At 41.8% G+C, this 20760-nt stretch overlaps 1 pseudogene; it reads left to right on the top strand.

The window, feature by feature from the left end:
• The first annotated feature begins 12124 nt into the window (after window positions 1–12124).
• On the top strand, window positions 12125–20051 carry LOC109876047 (retinal homeobox protein Rx1-like; annotated as a pseudogene).
• The last annotated feature ends 709 nt before the right edge of the window (window positions 20052–20760 follow it).

Below are 20760 nucleotides of genomic sequence, written 5' to 3'. Positions count from 1 at the left end.
TGGGGTCCAGACGCACGGAATGTTGTAATGGAACTGGACTGGACTGGTTTTAAATTAATATAATGGGACTGGACTGGTTTTAAATTAATATAATGGGACTGGACTGGTTTTAAATTTATATAATGGGACTGGACTGGTTTTAAATTTATATAATGGGACTGGACTGGTTTTAAATTAATATAATGGGACTGGACTGGTTTTAAATTAATATAATGGGACTGGACTGGTTTTAGATTCATATAATGGGACTGGACTGGTTTTAGGTGAATGTTGTAATGGGACTGGACTGGTTTTAGGTGAATGTTGTAATGGAACTGGACTGGACTGGTTTTAGGTGAATGTTGTAATGGAACTGGACTGGACTGGTTTTAGATGAATGTTGTAATGGAACTGGACTGGACTGGTTTTAGATGAATGTTGTAATGGAACTGGACTGGACTGGTTTTAGGTGAATGTTGTAATGGAACTGGACTGGACTGGTTTTAGGTGAATGTTGTAATGGAACTGGACTGGACTGGTTTTAGGTGAATGTTGTAATGGAACTGAACTGGACTGGTTTTAGGTGAATGTTGTAATGGAACTGGACTGGTTTTAGGTGAATGTTGTAATGGAACTGGACTGGTTTTAGGTGAATGTTGTAATGGAACTGGACTGGACTGGTTTTAGGTGAATGTTGTAATGGAACTGAACTGGACTGGTTTTAGGTGAATGTTGTAATGGAACTGGACTGGTTTTAGGTGAATGTTGTAATGGAACTGGACTGGACTGGTTTTAGGTGAATGTTGTAATGGAACTGGACTGGACTGGTTTTAGGTGAATGTTGTAATGGAACTGGACTGGACTGGTTTTAGGTGAATGTTGTAATGGAACTGGACTGGTTTTAGATGAATTGTAAAGCATATCAACATGACATCAGATGTTGATCCCTTCAGTGTTTATTTATTAGTATGGAAAGCAATCCTGTAGCACAGTTAAAGATACTGTGGTCAGGATGCCAATGTAGTTTCAACGTCTTATCTACAATGGATCTAAAACTGCAGACAAAACGACCTGAACCGTTTATAATTGAATACGTTTGTGTGAGACTACCTGGTTGATGCAGGCAGTGCCTGGTGAAGTCTCTGTACCCTGGATCTTCTGTCTAGTACTGGTACCACTAAAGCCAAAGAGTTTGTTTCATTGAAAACCAATTCCATTAAGACAAGGAGTTACTTAGAAATGCTTAATGGCAATAATGCCTGAAACAATTGGCAATGTAAGGTGCCATGGCCTGTAGGCAAAGGTGGTGGGATCATCCACTGTACATCTGGTCTGCGACATACAGACGTGGCCAAAAGTTTTGAGAATGACACAAATATTAATTTCCACAAAGGTTGCTGCGTCAGTGTCTTAAGATATTTTTGTCAGATGTTACTATGGATACTGAAGTATAATTACAAGCATTTCATAAGTGTCAAAGGCTTTTATTGACAATTACATGAAGTTGATGCAAAGGGTCAATATTTGCAGTGTTGACCCTTCTTTTTCAAGACCTCTGCAATTTGACCCTGGCATGCTGTCAATTAACTTCTGGGCCACTGATGGCAGCCCATTCTTGCATATCAATGCTTGGAGTTTGTCAGAATTTGTATGTTTTGTTTGTCCACCCGCCTCTTGAGGATTGACCACAAGTTCTCAAAGGGATTAAGGTCTGGGGAGTTTCCTGACCATGGACCCAAAATATTGATGTTTTGTTCCCCGAGCCACTTAGTTATCACTTTTGCCTTATGGCAAGGTGCTCCATCATGCTGGAAAAGGCATTGTTCGTCACCAAACTGTTCCTGGATGGTTGGGAGAAGTTGCTCTCGGGGATGTGTTGGTACCATTCTTTATTCATGGCTGTGTTCTTAGGCAAAATTGTGAGTTAGCCAACTCCCTTGGCTGAGAAGCAACCCCACACATGAATGGTCTCAGGTTGCTTTACTGTTGGCATGACACAGGACTGATGGTAGCGCTCACCCTGTCTACTCCGGACAAGCTGTTTTCCAGATGCCCCAAACAATTGAAAAGGGGATTCATCAGATAAAATGACTTTACCCCAGTCCTCAGCAGTCCAATCCCTGTACCTTTTGCAGAATATCAGTCTGTCCCTGTTTTTCACTAATGCTGCCAAACATACCCTCGTAAAACTGACCATCCTACCAATCCTCGACTTCGGTGATGTCATGTATAAAATAGCCTCCAACACTCTACTCAACAAACTGGATGCAGTCTATCACAGTGCCATCCGTTTTGTCACCAAAGCCCCATACACTACCCACCATTGCGACCTGTACGTTCTCGTTGGTTGGCCCTCGCTTCATACGTGTCGCCAAACCCACTGGCTACAGGTTATCTACAAGTTTCTGCTAGGTAAAGCCCCGCCTTATCTCAGCTCACTGGTCACCATAGCACCACCCACGCGCTCCAGCAGGTATACCTCAATGGTCACCCCCAAAGCCAATTCTTCCTTTGGTTGTCTTTCCTTCCAGTTCTCTGCTGCTAATGACTGGAACGAACTGCAAAAATCACTGAAGATGGAGACTCATATCTCCATCACTAGCTTTAAGCACCAGCTGTCAGAGCAGCTCACAGATCACTGCACCTGTACATAACCCATCTATCTACCTACCTCATCCCCATACAGTATTTATTTATTTATCTTGCTCCTTTGCACCCCAGTATCTCTACTTGCACATTCATCTTCTGCACATCTACCCTTCCAGTGTTTAATTGCTATATTGTAATTACTTCACCACCATGGCCTATTTATTGCCTTGACTCCCTTGTCTTACCTCATTTGCACTCACTGTTGTCACAGGCCGGCTCATAACCTGTGGCAAAAAGGAGGGGACACGAACAACAGGTATCGGCCAATCAAAAAGGTTCTTTATTATAAACCAAAAAACTATTAACTTTAAACTAAGAAAAAGGAATGAGGTGTGAAAGTATCATAATGTAAGGTGTATGTAAAGTGCAGGGATGTGTGAATCTGTGTGAAAACTATGCAAAACTACAAAGGAACAAACACAACAGGATCATACCTGGAGGAGCAGAGAGAGAGAGAGAGAAGAGTGATTAGAGAAGCCGTTTAAATGCCCTGAGCCCAGGTGACTCCAATCACTAACGACCCTCCTCTGCCTGCAGGAGGAACCGCCCCCTGCACTGCAGAGGAGGAGCCGTGACACTGTATATAGACTTTTTGTTTTCTTTTGTTCTACTGTATTATTGACTGTTTTGTTTACTCCATGTGTAACTCTGTGTTGTATGTGTCAAATTGCTATGCTTTATCTTGGCCAGGTCGCAGTTGCAAATGAGAACTTGTTCTCAACTAGCTTACCTGGATATATAAAGGTGTTCTCAACTAGCCTACCTGGTTAAATAAAGGTGTTCTCAACTAGCCTACCTGGTTAAATAAAGGTGTTCTCAACTAGCCTACCTGGTTAAATAAAGGTGTTCTCAACTAGCCTACCTGGTTAAATAAAGGTGTTCTCAACTAGCCTACCTGGTTAAATAAAGGTGAAATAAAATGTAAAAAATAAACATAGTGATCTCCAGTCTTGTCCTCGTCAACACTCACACCTGTGTTAACGAGAGAATCACTGACATGATGTCAGCTGGTCCTTTTGTTGCAGGGCTGAAATGCTGTGGAAATGTTTTTTGGGATTCAGTTCATTTTCATTGCAAAGAAGGACTTTGCAATTCATCTGATCACTCTTCATAACACTCTTCATAACATTCTGGAGTATATGCAAATTGCCATCATACAACAGCAGACTTTGAAAATGTATATTTGTGTCATTCTCAAAACTTTTGGCAATGACTGTACACACAATCACATTAGTGGAAACAGAGGGTGTTCTCAGGGCAGGCCTGGTTGTAGCTAGATCCTAACCCATTTCCTAACCTTAACCTAATTCGCCAAACCTGCCACTTTAATTATACTAACCTGCGTAAGTTCTCCTAACCTGCTACGAACAGTCACTTCTAGTCAAAACCGGCAGGCCTGCCCTGAGAACAGCGTGGGTTATGAATAACGCGATACTCCTGCATATGCACCATTCAACCCAGGTACTTCTGCTGCGTTTCACAAACTAGTTGAAATTAGGGAACTCAGAAATTGTGTGTGTGAACACGTATTAATGTGGTTTATGAAAGTTCAGTAAGTAAGGCTGGTCTGAATGGCTTGTCATTTTCACATTTTTATCGCTTCCTATCCCGGTGGCATTGCGTGGTATTGTTTACAATGTTACCTCATTAGCAGAGCAGGTGTTTTATATGGTAGCTTTTAGTTCACCTTGGAAGCATAGCGTCACATCTCTCCTTCACTGGTAGCAAGCTTGTGGAACGTCACTCGCCGTTTCACTTCAGCCTATGAGCACTTCCTGAATAACCTATGACCTCACTTGTGCAATAATCACTCGGTTCTTTCAAGCAATGGGTATAAGCCTATGGGAGTATTGATGTCAACTCATCTCTTGTCTCTCACTTGCTGTTTTGTAGCAACAGTCTTCCAACAACCTTCCACCACCAACTAAAGGCCCGTCAGGATGCATGTTCTCCCAGACGGGGTGGTTCGATGCCAGCTGCTCAGCACTCCTCTGAGACGAGGCCTACCCCAAACTATTCAAGAAAATTACATGTTGCGTTTTGTCTTTGTTGTCATTCAGTAAAGCCTGTACTCCCGGAAGTCCTCACCAGAACAGTAAACCAACCGGAAGACCTCACCAGAACAGTAAACCAACCGGAAGACCTCACCAGAACAGTAAACCAACCGGAAGTCCTCACCTGAACAGTAAACCAACCGGAAGTCCTCACCTGAACAGTAAACCAACCGGAAGAACTCACCAGAACAGTAAACCAACCGGAAGTCCTCACCAGAACAGTACACCAACCGGAAGACCTCACCAGAACAGTAAACCAACCGGAAGACCTCACCAGAACAGTAAACCAACCGGAAGTCCTCACCTGAACAGTAAACCAACCGGAAGTCCTCACCTGAACAGTAAACCAACCGGAAGAACTCACCAGAACAGTAAACCAACCGGAAGTTCTCACCAGAACAGTAAACCAACCGGAAGACCTCACCAGAACAGTAAACCAACCGGAAGACCTCACCAGAACAGTAAACCAACCGGAAGACCTCACCAGAACAGTAAACCAACCGGAAGTCCTCACCAGAACAGTAAACCAACCGGAAGTCCTCACCAGAACAGTAAACCGAACAGTAAAATTCAGAGAACTGAGACTTTTTCTGGTCCTCACTTCTAAAGACTATTTTAGGGGTTAGGGAAAATAGGAATTTGAATTGGAATCAATTGTTGGTCCTCAAGTATAGTAAGACATAGCTGTGTGTGTAGCTGTTTGGCACAGTGGATGCAGGCAGTCCCTGATGGAGTCTCAGTACCCAGGATTTTCTGTCCAGTATTGGTCACATTAAAGCCACAGAGCCTGTTTCATGGAAACCAATTCCACGAAGACAGAGTTACTTAGAAACACTTACTGTACAGTAGTACCATGGCCTATAGACTAAGGGGTTAAGGAGCTAAGGTGTTGGGATCATCCACTGTACATCTGGTCTGCTACGTACACACATAATCACATTAGTGGAAACAGAGGGTGATTTCAGGACAGGTCTGATTGTAAATTAGATATTTCTGAGTCGCTTCAGGGAGAATTTGAGCATTTTAGCTAATCCTAAACTTTGCCTGACCATAACCTAATTCTCCTAACCTGCTGTGTAAGATCTCCTAACCTCTGCAAAAGTCACTTAATGTAGACAAAACAGGCATGCCTGCCCTGAAAACAGCGTGGGTTGTGAATAACGCGATACTCCTACATATGCACCATTCAACCCTGGTATTTCTGCTGCGTTCACATACGAGTCGGAACGCTGAAAAATCCGTCTTGCTAACTGGTGGAACGTGGCATGTGTATAACTACAACCAGTTAGCAAGTTGGAAATGTCTGACACGTGAACGTGTCACAGAAATCATGTCACAGAGTTTAGCGTCTATATCCACTTCTAATAGGCTTGCCAGGCTACCACTACAGCTTCTCAGAAAGAGATTCCTTAATGAAACCCAGAAAAGAAGCTACGTGGTGACAGTCCCATCTGTTACTTTTCTTTTTTCTACACTAATGACGCACTCTCTCCTCTGCCTCGCCAGCCCACCAGGAGCGTCTAGTTCTAATCGAGCGTGGAGTGTACGGACAGAGCATCCTCAAAATCCACAAGTAAATAGTTATTTGACCATCTCGGTCTCAGGACTTTAACCCCATTGATAACCTGTTGGTTTGAGTTTAATAGGGCAGGACATAAGTGCAGATTAATGATATAAAAGATCGGGAAAGATTCTGTATGGAGGAATGGTCTAAGATCAGTGGAGGCTGGTGAGAGGAGCTATAGGAGGACGGGGTCATTGTAATAGCTGGAATGGAATAAAATCAAACGCATGGAAACCACATGTTTGACTCTGGTCCATTTATTCCATTATATTACATTAAGCCCGTCCTATAGCTCCTCCCACCAGCCTCCTCTGTTTAAGAATCCTACCTAATCCTATTGGTCCTAGACGTGTCCAATCTCATAAAAAATTATCCTTCCAAAGTAAGGTATTGAAAGTTATTGAAACAGGGGTGCCAGTAAATTTTGATAACTCTTTTTGGAAGAAATTATACTATATGTTAAGACAAAATGTCTTTCTCCGAGCAATTGTATTAGTATAAAATAATATCATTTATTTTTTTATTTTTGCTTGCAATATACACTACATGACCAAACATCTCATTCCAAAATCATGGGCATTAATATAGAGTTGGTTCCCCCTTTGCTGTTGTAACTGTCTCCACTCTTCTGGGTAGGCTTTCCACTAGATGCTGGAACATTGCTGCGGGTGTCACACCCTGACCTGAGTATTCTTTGTTTTCTTTATATATTTTGGTTAGGTCAGGGTGTGACATGGGTGATGTGTGTTTTTGTACTGTCTAGGGGTTTTTGTATGTTTATGGGGTTTTACTAGTCTAGGTGTTTTTTATGTCTATGGTTGCCTAGATTGGTTCTCAAATAGAGACAGCTGTTTATCGTTGTCTCTGATTGGGAACCATATTTAGGCAGCCATATTCCTTGGGTAATTCGTGGGTTATTGTCTTGGTCTAGTTGCCTGTACTAGTATTATATAGCTTCACGGTTGGTTTTGTCACGCCCTGGTCTTAGTATTTTGTGTTTTCTTTATTATTTTGGTCAGGCCAGGGTGTGACATGGGTGATTTATGTGCTTTGTTTTGTCTAGGGGTTTTGAAGTTAATGGGATTGTGTTTAGTATAGTATTCTAGGTAAGTCTATGGTTACCTAGAGTGGTTCTCAATCAGAGGCAGGTGTTTATCGTTGTCTCTGATTGGGAACCATATTTAGGCAGCCATATTCTTTGAGAATTTCGTGGGTGATTGTTCCTTGTCTCTGTTTGTTGCACCAGATAGGGCTGTTTCGGGTTTTTCACGGTTCTTGTTTTGTAAATTGTTCGTATTTTTCATCTTTCATTAAAGATGTATAAAGATAACCATGCTGCATTTTGGTCCTCCTCTCTTTCACCAGAAGAAAACCGTAACAGGTTTGTTGTTTTCTATAGTTTGTTAAGTGTTCTTTGTCTTCATTAAAAAGTATGTATTCATCTTACGCTGCGCCTTGGTCTCCTCCATACCATGAACGTGACAGAATAACCCACCGTAAAAGGACCAAGCAGCGTTAAGGAGGAATGGACCTGGGAGGAAATTTTGGACGGAGCAGGAACCTGGACGCAGGCTGAGGAGTTGCCTAGGAGCAAGAGAGGACAGCAATGACATCGGGGAGGTAGGCCAATCTCATATCGCACATGGAGCAGTCGGCGAAGTTGAGGGGTGAGTCTGAGATTGTCGAGGAGTTATTGGACAGATTGGAGGAGAATGAACGGAGGGGAGATTATGAGACATTTGAGGAGTTGTTAATGAAATTGGAGGAGAGTGAAGAGAGAGCTGTTGGTTTGGCGTAGTATGCACGGCATTCGCCCCGAGGAGCGTGTTAGCTGTCCGACGCCACCTGTGTCAGTTCCTCGTACTCAGCCTGAAACTTGTGTTAAAGTTCCGGAAGAATTGATGCCGGCTATACACACCAGGTCTCCAGTACACCTTCACAACCCGGTGTGTCCTGTTCCTGCTTCCGCACTCACTCTAAGGTGCGTGTCCCCAGCTCGGTACCACCAGTGCCGGCACCACGCACCAGGCCTACAATGCGCCTCGCCAGTCCAGAGCGTCCGGCGACAGTACCCAGTCCAGAGCGTCCGGCGACAGTACCCAGTCCAGAGCGTCCGGCGACAGTACCCAGTCCAGAGCGTCCGGCGACAGTACCCAGTCCGGCGACAGTCTACAGACCGGAACCTCCTACAACATGCCGCAGACCGGAACCTCCTACGAGGGGTCGCAGTCCGGATCCGCCAGAGTCTCCCTCCAGTCCGGATCTGCCAGAGTCTCCCTCCAGGCCGGAGGCGCCACTCACTCCAGACTCGACCATCAGTCCAGTGGTGTCCTCTAGTCCGGGGTCGGCGGTGAGGATTCCCGCTCCAGAGACATTGCGTAAGCTCCCGACAAACAGTTATTTTGCTGATGTTGCTTCCAGAGACAGTTTGCAACTCTGTAGTGAGTGTTGCAACCGAGGACGGATGATTTTTACTCGCTGAACACGGTTCACGGAACATTGGTCCTAGACATTTCCACTTCACAATAACAACACATTTGACCGAGGGAGCTCTAGCAGGTGCAGAAATTTGACAAACTGACTTGTTGGAAAGGTGGCATCCTATGACGGTGCAACGTTGAACGTCACTGAACTCTTCAGTAAGGCCATTCTACTGCCAATGTTTGTCTATGGAGATTGCATGGCTGTGTGCTTGATTTTTATACACCTGTCAGCAACAACAACCACCGAGCCACTGCCTGTTCACCCCGCTATCATCCAGAAGGCGAGGTCAGTACAGGTGCATCAAAGCTACACTCGCATTAACATCTGCTAACCATGTGTATGTGACAAATAAATTTGATTTGAAAGCTGGGACCGAGAGACTGAAAAACAACTTCTATCTCAAGGCCATCAGACTGTTAAACAGCCACCACTAACATTGAGTGGCTGCTGCCAACACACTGACGATGACACTGACTCAACTCCAGCCACTTTAATAATGGGAATTGATGGGAAATGATGTAAATATATCACTAGCCACTTTAAACAATGCTACCTTATATAATGTTACTTACCCTACATTATTCATCTCATATGCATACGTATATACTGTACTCTATATCATCGACTGCATCCTTATGTAATACATGTATCACTAGCCACTTTAAACTATGCCACTTTGTTTACATACCCTACATTACTCATCTCATATGTATATACTGTACTCGATACCATCTACTGTATCTTGCCTATGCTGCTCTGTACCATCACTCATTCATATATCTTTATGTACATATTCTTTATCCCCTTACACTGTGTATAAGACAGTAGTTTTGGAATTGTTAGTTAGATTACTTGTTGGTTATTACTGCATTGTCGGAACTAGAAGCACAAGCATTTCGCTACACTCGCATTAACATCTGCTAACCATGTGTATGTGACAAATAAAATTTGATTTGAACATGTTTGGCTGAAATAGCCGACTCCAATCATTTGAAGGGGCGTCCACATACTTTTGTATATATAGTTTATCTCTGTATTTGTATTGTTATTTTATACTGTCTTTTTTTTGCTCATCTTTATCAAGGGTGCTAATACATAACTGTATGTGCGATCTTAATTTGGTCACTGCACAGGAGGAAATGCAAACTTGTACTTTATTCAACATTTTAAAGAGGCTACCAAAGTTTGTAATTTCTACTTTAAAATATCAGACTTGATTTACCCTAACAATTTTTTTTTAGCAACCCTTACAAAAATGTCCATTCATTATAATTCCCATTTCCTATTGATGTAGGATTAATTTCCTGCTGTGAGAAACTGGTAAAAAAGATGACACACCTGAAGGTCTTAGAAGCTACAACGTTGACCTTACCTCCTCCCACCTGGGCCACAAGTTTAGGGCAGGCACCTGAAGGTCTTAGGAGCTACAATGTTGACCTTACCACCTCCCACCTGGGCCACAAGATTAGGGCAGGCAGCCAAGAGGGAGGAACTCCCCTGCCTTGTTACAGAGCATTTAAGTACTTATTACATTGCTCACGTATATGCTTGCAGACTTTCAAGGACTTAGCTGGTTGGGAGGACTAGGTGCACTGCTACCAGAACTCCCATCTGCTGTCATTTACAACTTGTCAGATAGAGGAACCACAATGCACGGCTCAGCATTGGAAGAGGATGTGTGTACTGTAAGTTACCTGGATAGAGGTAAGTATATTTACACATGCTGCTACTGATATTATTGCTGTTTATTTTGAGTTGATAGTACTACTACCACTTAGTTACAACTATTTGTTGTTGAAGATAATTATTGTTCAAATAAATGTTCATTTCATTGCAGTCTGTTTTTCCAATGGCAAAAGGTATAGGCTACTTCATTTGAATACATCTGTCTCTTAAAAATTTAAAATAAAATCAAAGACAGATTTAGATGTTTTTTGGGGGGGGGAGTAACTACAGTATTTATTAATAGACCTATGTTTCATTGTCAAAGATTTACGGTTTCATCTTTCAACTGGTCCATTCCATACTTTATTGGTCTTGTTGATAAATGTAGCTAGCTGTACATAACATATGATTTGGTCTTGTTGATAAATGTAGCTAGCTGTACATAACATATGATTTGATAAACACATGTTGATAATTTCAGATCAGATTTTTTTTAACTAACTGGCAAATTGACATTGTTTTTAGGATAGAGATACTGTATGTTAATGCGAACCGGTGCACATGTGACAAAGCAAGATACAGAAATAAGTCCAGGTACCTTCATGCATTGAACATAATGAATAAATGTCAAGTAGTATCAGATGTGAATTGTTCATATCAGCGTCAAATATACCCAAATGTTTTCCAACTGAAGGGAACTTGATTGTTACCGTAGTAATATGCATTAAAACCAATATGATTGTTACCGTAGTAATATGCATTACAACCAATATGATTGTTACCGTAGTAATATGCATTACAACCAATATGATTGTTACCGTAGTAATATGCATTACAACCATTATGATTGTTACCGTAGTAATATGCATTACAACCAATATGATTGTTACCGTAGTAATATGCATTACAACCAATATGATTGTTACCGTAGTAATATGCATTACAACCAATTGGATTGTTACCGTAGTAATATGCATTACAACCAATTGGATTGTTACCGTAGTAATATGCATTAAAACCAATATGATTGTTACCGTAGTAATATGCATTAAAACCAATATGATTGTTACCGTAGTAATATGCATTACAACCAATATGATTGTTACCGTAGTAATATGCATTACAACCAATATGATTGTTACCGTAGTAATATGCATTACAACCAATATGATTGTTACCGTAGTAATATGCATTACAACCAATATGATTGTTACCGTAGTAATATGCATTAAAACCAATATGTCATTGCATAACATTTTACTGCAGTGGGCTAAATCAGTGTCACACAGTGATTCTTGGTAGTCTTAAACAAATATACTTTGAAACAAAAGTATAAAACCTCACACACATGGTTATGGGTTTAAAAAAAGCAAGACACCTTCACCATGTCATATATATATGTTTAAATGGATTACATTTAGAGTTTGCATCCCAATATTACATTTTATAAACATCACAGAAGACTGAAATATAACAAAACCGTTTGGCATAAAAACACTGGATTTTCGGTGCGTAAAAAAAATAATATGTTGACTAATTATTAATAACATTCCACCCTTGAGGCCACTAGACGGCATTTCTGGTCATTCGACTGCAGGAAAGGGCTACGACACAATATTAACAAGAGGCATATGCAAGAGGCACATGTGCACTTTCACAACAGAACCGTTCTGCAAAATCCTGTGTTCATGAGATCAACGTGTCTAACTTTCCCTGTTTTGCAGACTGACAGAAAGTCCAAGGACAGACAGTTCTGCATCCCCCATCAAAGTGCTCTTTGACAACATACTGCTTTTCTTGGACATATTTGTCAATGGATACCATGGGAACGATGGACGATGGCTGCCTGCCACCAGACAATGACATGGTGACGGGACGAGGGTCTAGTGGGGGAGGCCGGCTCCGCAGCACTGACCTGATCCTGGGCTTCAGTAAGGACCAGTACCTCCTGCTCACTCCCGTAGGGTCCGAACGGACCCATGAGGTGGACACTGAGGGCCTGGAGACCCACCAGGGGAAGCAGGGCCAGTCAGATCCCTACAGATACCTGGCCAGCCTGGAGGACAGCACCCAGCACTCTGCCTTTCACGGTCAGTACCTTGGTTGTTATAGGTTAATTCATTGATTGACTAGGTGATGTTGTTTATTACATGAAGACAAGGTAAAGGGCGGAAGGTAGCCTAGTGGTTAGAGAGTTGAGCCAGTAACTGAAAGGTTGCTAGATCGAATCCCCGAGTTGACAAGGTAAAAATCTGTCGTTCTGCCCCCGAACAAGGCAGTTAACCCACTGTTCCTAGGCCGTCATTGTAAATAAGAATTTGTTCTTAATTAACTGACTTGCCTAGTTAAATAAAATAAATAAACAAAAGTAACACTTCCTATGAATACCCTCTTATGAGACATGCATAATGCATTATAATGGACAACATAGGCACTAATAACTGCTCATAAACATCTGTAACATATACAGCAACAACATCAGTGAAATAGCAGTTCATATAAGACTTGTATCCAAGACTTTCACTTCTCCGTGAGTAGTCACAATGTTTACTTAGATTACCTCATCCAGGAGGAAAGATGGGGACAGTTGAAAGCACACGGTGCTAACCTCATCCAGGAGGAAAGATGGGGACAGTTGAAAGCACACGGTGCTAACCTCATCCAGGAGGAAAGATGGGGACAGTTGAAAGCACACGGTGCTAACCTCATCCAGGAGGACAGACTGGGACAGTTGAAAGCACACGGTGCTAACCTCATCCAGGAGGACAGACAGGGACAGTTGAAAGCACACGGTGCTGACCTCATCCAGGAGGACAGACAGGGACAGTTGAAAGCACACGGTGCTAACCTCATCCAGGAGGAAAGGCCGGGACAGTTGAAAGCACACGGTGCTGACCTCATCCAGGAGGAAAGATGGGGACAGTTGAAAGCACACGGTGCTAACCTCATCCAGGAGGACAGACAGAGACAGTTGAAAGCACACGGTGCTTGGATTGTAATTTTCTCAAGATTCAGAGACTACAGTTTATCACTACAGTATAGCTACAATGTTTAACTTAGTAGTTTCCACCTTTACACAACCAGATCTAGGACCAGGCTTGGATAAGAAATAACAGGTTGGATATCGACTGACTGACTAAGTAGGCCTGGCTGGGATGAATGGCTGACGGATGGTGTACCAAATATTTTGTTTATTATAACAACATTATATCCTTCTATTACTGTAACATTACAGCATAGTGACTTAAGGAGACCACTTTTCCTGCCTCACATGTTTGTTACCAAGTCAACGATCTGATGATAATCTTGAGCCTCAATTGATTTGGATTAATAAATTAACAAACTCGGATTAGATCTACCATCCGTCAGCCATGTGTAGAGGGGCTTCAACCTCACCCTGTTTTCTACCATCAGCCATGTGTAGTGGGGCTTCAACGTCACCCTGTTTTCTACCATCAGCCATGTGTAGTGGGGCTTCAACGTCACCCTGTTTTCTACCATCAGCCATGTGTAGTGGGGCTTCAACCTCACCCTGTTTTCTACCATCCGTCAGCCATGTGTAGTGGGGCTTCAACCTCACCCTGTTTTCTACCATCCGTCAGCCATGTGTAGAGGGGCTTCAACCTCACCCTGTTTTCTACCATCCGTCAGCCATGTGTAGAGGGGCTTCAACCTCACCCTGTTTTCTACCATCCGTCAGCCATGTGTAGAGGGGCTTCAACCTCACCCTGTTTTCTACCATCAGCCATGTGTAGTGGGGCTTCAACCTCACTCTGTTTTCTTAGAAAAGATGATCAGGTCTGGGGCGGTGCAGAGGACAAGTACAGTCTTGGTGTAGATTAGAGCTATCTATTCCCACATGAGGACACTCAGGTTTAACAGGTGGCATCTGTCCCAATGGGACCATGAGATCACCCGTAGAGAGAGCTGCATATTAGGTCGCCTTTTGGTAAGTAGAGCTGGTACTACTGAAGGAACCGAGTGCAAGAAGACAGATACCTAAACACACACGTCTCTCCTGTTCGACTGTCTCCTCTTCAGAGTCGGGCCTTTTCTCCAGGGACGAGTGTGACGGGGACCTGGGAGATCTCCAGAAGGGGGTGGGCAGCGGGGAAAAGTCCCCCGAGCCTCCAAAGGAGGACCGCCCTAAGAAGAAGCACCGGCGTAACCGCACCACCTTCACCACCTTCCAGCTCCATGAGTTGGAGAAGGCCTTTGAGAAGTCCCACTACCCTGACGTCTACAGCCGGGAGCTCCTGGCCATGAAGGTCAACCTCCTTGAGGTCCGTGTCCAGGTATGCAACCTCTACCTATCTAATAATACTACACACTAATAATACTGTATCGTCTCTACCTATCTAATACTACTACTACTATACACTATTAATACTGTATAGTCTCTACCTATCTAATACTACTACTACTATACACTATTAATACTGTATAGTCTCTACCTATCTAATACTACTACTACTATACACTAATAATACTGTATAGTCTCCACCTATCTAATACTACTACTACTATACACTAATAATACTGTATTGAGTCTCTACCTATCTAATACTACTACACACTAATAATACTGTATTGAGTCTCTACCTATCTAATACTACTATACACTAATAATACTGTATTGAGTCTCTACCTATCTAATACTACTACTACTACTACTACACACTAGTAATACTGTATAGTCTCTACCTAACTAATACTACTACTACTACACACTAGTAATACTGTATAGTCTCTACCTAACTAATACTACTACTACCATACACTATTAATACTGTATAGTCTCTACCTATCTAATACTACTACTACTATACACTATTAATACTGTATAGTCTCTACCTATCTAATACTACTACTACTACTACTACACACTATTAATACTGTACAGTCTCTACCTATCTAATACTACTACTACTATACACTAGTAATACTGTATAGTCTCTACCTATCTAATACTACTACACACTAATAATACTGTATTGAGTCTCTACCTATCTAATACTACTACACACTAATAATACTGTATTGAGTCTCTACCTATCTAATACTACTATACACTAATAATACTGTATAGTCTCTACCTATCTAATACTACTACTACTATACACTAATAATACTGTATAGTCTCTACCTATCTAATACTACTACTATACACTAATAATACTGTCTTGAGTCTCTACCTATCTAAAACTACTATTACAATCACTATACACTATTAATACTCTATTGAGTCTCTACCTATCTGATACCACTATTACTATCACTATACACTAATAATACTGTCCAGGTATGGAGCCCTTGGCTGTCAACTATTACTAGACTAGAATTACTACTGGCCCTTCTACCACTACTACCACCACCACCCCCCTATTACCACCACTTCTACTACTACTACTACTACTACTATTACCACCACTACAACTACTACTATTACCACCACTACAACTACTACTATTACCACCACCACCAGTACCATGACTACTACTACTATTACCACCACCACCATTACTATTACCACCACCAACCACTACTATAACTATTACCACCACCACTACTATTACCACTACTATTACCACCACCACCATCACTACTATTACCACCACCACCATCACTACTATTACCACCACCACCATCACTACTATTACCACCACCACCACCAATACTATTACCACCACCACCACCAATACTATTACCACCACCACCACCACTACTATTACCACCATCACTACTATTACCACCACCACCACTACTATTACCACTACTATTACACCCACCACTATTATTACCAGCACCACCACTATTACCACCACCACCACCACCACCATCACTACTATTACCACCACCACTACTATTACCACCACCACTACTATTACCACCATCACTACTATTACCACCACCACCACTACTATTACCACTACTATTACAACCACCACTATTATTACCAGCACCACCACTATTACCACCACCACCACCACCACCACCATCACTACTATTACCACCACCACCACTACTATTACCACCACCACTACTATTACCACCATCACTACTATTACCACCATCACTACTATTACCACCACCAACCACTACTATAACTATTACCACCACCACTACTATTACCACTACTATTACCACCACCACCATCACTACTATTACCATCACCACCAATACTATTACCACCACCACCATCACTACTATTACCATCACCACCAATACTATTACCACCACCACCATCACTACTATTACCACCACCACTACCACTACTACTACTATTACCACCACCACCACTACTATTACCACAACCACCACCACTACTATTACCACCACCACTACTACTACTACCACTACTACTACTATTACCACAACCACCACCACTACTATTACCACCACTACTATTACCACAACCACCACTACTACTACTACTACCACCACCACTACTACCACCACCACCACCACTACTACTATTACCACCACCACTACTATTACCACCACTACTACTACTACCACCACCACCACCACTACTATTACCACAACCACCACTACTACTACTACCACCACCACCACTACTACCACCACCACCACTACTACCACCACCACCACTACTACTACTATTACCACAACCACCACTACTACTACTACCACCACCACCACTACCACTACTATTACCACAACCACCACTACTATTACCACCACCACCAGCACACATGTTCTCCTCTTTCAAATGTTGGAATGGGATGGGAAATTTGGCCCATCCTTTGGCTGAGAGATTCTATTCAGGAGGTGGAGACTTCTCATACATTTTCTCATACAGTTGCCGTCAAATATATTGGTACACTGGCACTTTAAACTGGAGTGAAGCTAAATGTTTTCTCTTTTTAAAAACTGGTTCAATTACTATGTTTAACCTGTAGGAACCAGTAGCTTACCACAGGTTAAATAAATTACACAGAATTACACAGCCTCTAACTAAATTACACCGCCTCTAACCAAATTACACAGAATTACACAGCCTCTTACACAGCCTCAAACTAAATTACACAGCCTCTAACTAAATTACACAGCCTCTAACCAAATTACACAGAATTACACAGCCTCTTACACAGCCTCGAACTAAATTACACAGCCTCTAACTAAATTACACCGCCTCTAACCAAATTACACAGAATTACACAGCCTCTTACACAGCCTCGAACTAAATTACACAGCCTCTAACTAAATTACACCGCCTCTAACCAAATTACACAGAATTACACAGCCTCTTACACAGCCTCGAACTAAATTACACAGACTCTAACTAAATTACACAGCCTCTAACCAAATTACACAGAATTACACAGACTCTTACACAGCCTCGAACTAAATTACACAGCCTCGAACTAAATTACACAGCCTCTAACCAAATTACACAGAATTACACAGACTCTTACACAGCCTCTAACTAAATTACACAGGCTCGAACTAAATTACACAGCCTCTAACCAAATTACACAGAATTACACAGCCTCTTACACAGCCTCTAACTAAATTACACAGCCTCTAACTAAATTACACAGCCTCTAACTAAATTACACAGCCTCTAACCAAATTACACAGAATTACACAGCCTCTTACACAGCCTCTAACTAAATTACACAGCCTCGAACTAAATTACACAGCCTCTAACTAAATTACACAACCTCGAACTAAATTACACAGCCTCTAACCAAATTACACAGAATTACACAGACTCTTACACAGCCTCTAACTAAATTACACAGCCTCTAACCAAATTACACAGAATTACACAGTCTCGAACTAAATTACAGCCTCTAACTAAATTACACAGCCTCTTACACATTCTCTAACTAAATTACACAATCTCTTACACAGCCTCTAACCAAATTACACAGCCTCTAACCAAATTACACAGGCTCTTGCACAGCCTCTAACCAAATTACACAGCCTCTAACTAAATTACACAGGCTCTTGCACAGCCTCTAACCAAATTCATTTGAATTCTGAATAATTTAAGTTCAGGTCATTTAAAAAATAAATAATTTAAGCAAAACATCAACAACAACAAAATCTACAAATAGTATTATTACTACCATTATTGTGTTGTAGTGTGCACTACATCAATGTAGAATGCACTGCTGAGTGACTACTGTAGACTAATACTACGCTATCCTCTCTGTCCGTGTCCAGGTGTGGTTCCAGAACCGTCGGGCTAAGTGGAGACGTCAGGAGAAGATGGACTCCAAGTCAACAAAGCTCCGCCACTCCCCCATGTTGTCTTTCAACCGGTCGCCCATGCCATCCAATGTGGGGCTCATGTCCAACCCATTACCCCTGGACCCCTGGCTGGCATCGCCCATGTCCAGCGGCAACCCGATGCACACTATCCCCGGATATGCAGGCCCAGGGCAGGGCCCTCACTTTCAGCCTGCCTACCCCAGCCACTCCCACTCTCACAGCCACAGCTTCCTCGACAGTCCCCCAGGACATGGCATGGTGCACCAAGGGATGGTACAGGGCATGCAGGGGGTGCAGTCTGTGGCCCCGCCACTCTACCAGTGCCCCTGCAGCTTCAATGATAAGTACCCTCTGCTAAGGACCTGGAACATGGTTCCAGCATCGCAGCACTGAGGTTGAAGGCTAAGGAGCACATCCATTCCATGGATAAAACCTGGAAGCCTGACATTCATTTAAGGATGGTCAACCACAACAGGTGATAACATAATATCTTTGTTGTGAAGGATGGTCAACCACAACAGGTGATCACAACAAAGATATTATGTTAAGGATGGTCAACCACAACAGGTGATCACAACAAAGATATTATGTTAAGGATGGTCAACCACAACAGGTGATCACAACAAAGATATTATGTTAAGGATGGTGAACTTCAACATGATCAAAACAAAGATATTTTTCATAAAGGATGCTAAACTTCAACATAATCAAAACAAAGACATTCTATAAAGGATGCTAAACTTCAACATAATCAAAACAAAGACATTCTATAAAGGATGCTAAACTTCAACATAATCAAAACAAAGACATTCTATAAAGGATGCTAAACTTCAACATAATCAAAACAAAGACATTCTATAAAGGATGATTACTTCAGCAGGTAATCAAAACAAAGATATTCTATAAAGGATGCTAAACTTCAACATAATCAAAACAAAGACATTCTATAAAGGATGCTAAACTTCAACATAATCAAAACAAAGACATTCTAAAAAGGATGCTAAACTTCAACATAATCAAAACAAAGACATTCTATAAAGGATGCTAAACTTCAACATAATCAAAACAAAGACATTCTAAAAAGGATGCTAAACTTCAACATAATCAAAACAAAGACATTCTATAAAGGATGCTAAACTTCAACATAATCAAAACAAAGACATTCTATAAAGGATGATTACTTCAGCAGGTAATCAAAACAAAGATATTCTGTAAAAGGGATGGTGAACTTCAGAACAAAGACATTCTGTATAGTTTCTACATTTTTTTTTGTTAATTTTATTTAACCTTTTATTTATTTAAGTCAGATAAAGAGATATGGTCAAAAGTAATACATTATATAGGGAATAGGGTACCATTGGCCATAGGACTCTGGTTAAAAGTAGTGCACTATATAGGGAATAGGGTACCATTGGCCATAGGACTCTGGTTAAAAGTAGTGCACTATATAGGGAATAGGGTGCCATTGGCCATAGGACTCTGGTTAAAAGTAGTGCACTATATAGGGAATAGGGTGCCATTGGCCATAGGACTCTGGTTAAAAGTAGTGCACTATATAGGGAATAGGGTGCCATTGGCCATAGGACTCTGGTTAAAAGTAGTGCACTATATAGGGAATAGGGTGCCATTGAGGTTGTGTTCTGTGTATTTAAAAGGCTTATTGTCTCCATTATTTTATTTTTTCTTATCACTTATTTATATTTGCATATTTGTACACTGTAAATTCTTTCTGGATGTGAAATAAAATGAACTTATGTTTTAGTTTTTTTTTTACGAATAATTCAGAGGCGCTACCATATTGAAAAGTCAGTACTAGTGATCATGTGAAATGTCATCATATTGGCATTGATTAAAGATTGTTTACACCTAATATTAGCTTTGTGTTACAGTAAATAGGACAGGGTGTGTTACAGTAACTAGATGGGGCAGGGTGGGGTGTGTTACAGTAACTAGATGGGGCAGGGTGGGGTGTGTTACAGTAACTAGATGGGGGCAGGGTGGGGTGTGTTACAGTAACTAGATGGGGCAGGGTGTGTTACAGTAACTAGATGGGGCAGGGTGTGTTACAGTAACTAGATGGGGGCAGGGTGGGGTGTGTTACAGTAACTAGATGGGGGCAGG

Source organism: Oncorhynchus kisutch, unplaced genomic scaffold (genome assembly GCF_002021735.2).
Source record: "Oncorhynchus kisutch isolate 150728-3 unplaced genomic scaffold, Okis_V2 Okis04b-Okis11a_hom, whole genome shotgun sequence".
Lineage (NCBI taxonomy): Eukaryota > Metazoa > Chordata > Actinopteri > Salmoniformes > Salmonidae > Oncorhynchus > Oncorhynchus kisutch.
Note: the sequence above shows the minus strand (reverse complement) of the source record. Positions and strands in the feature narration are given on the sequence as shown.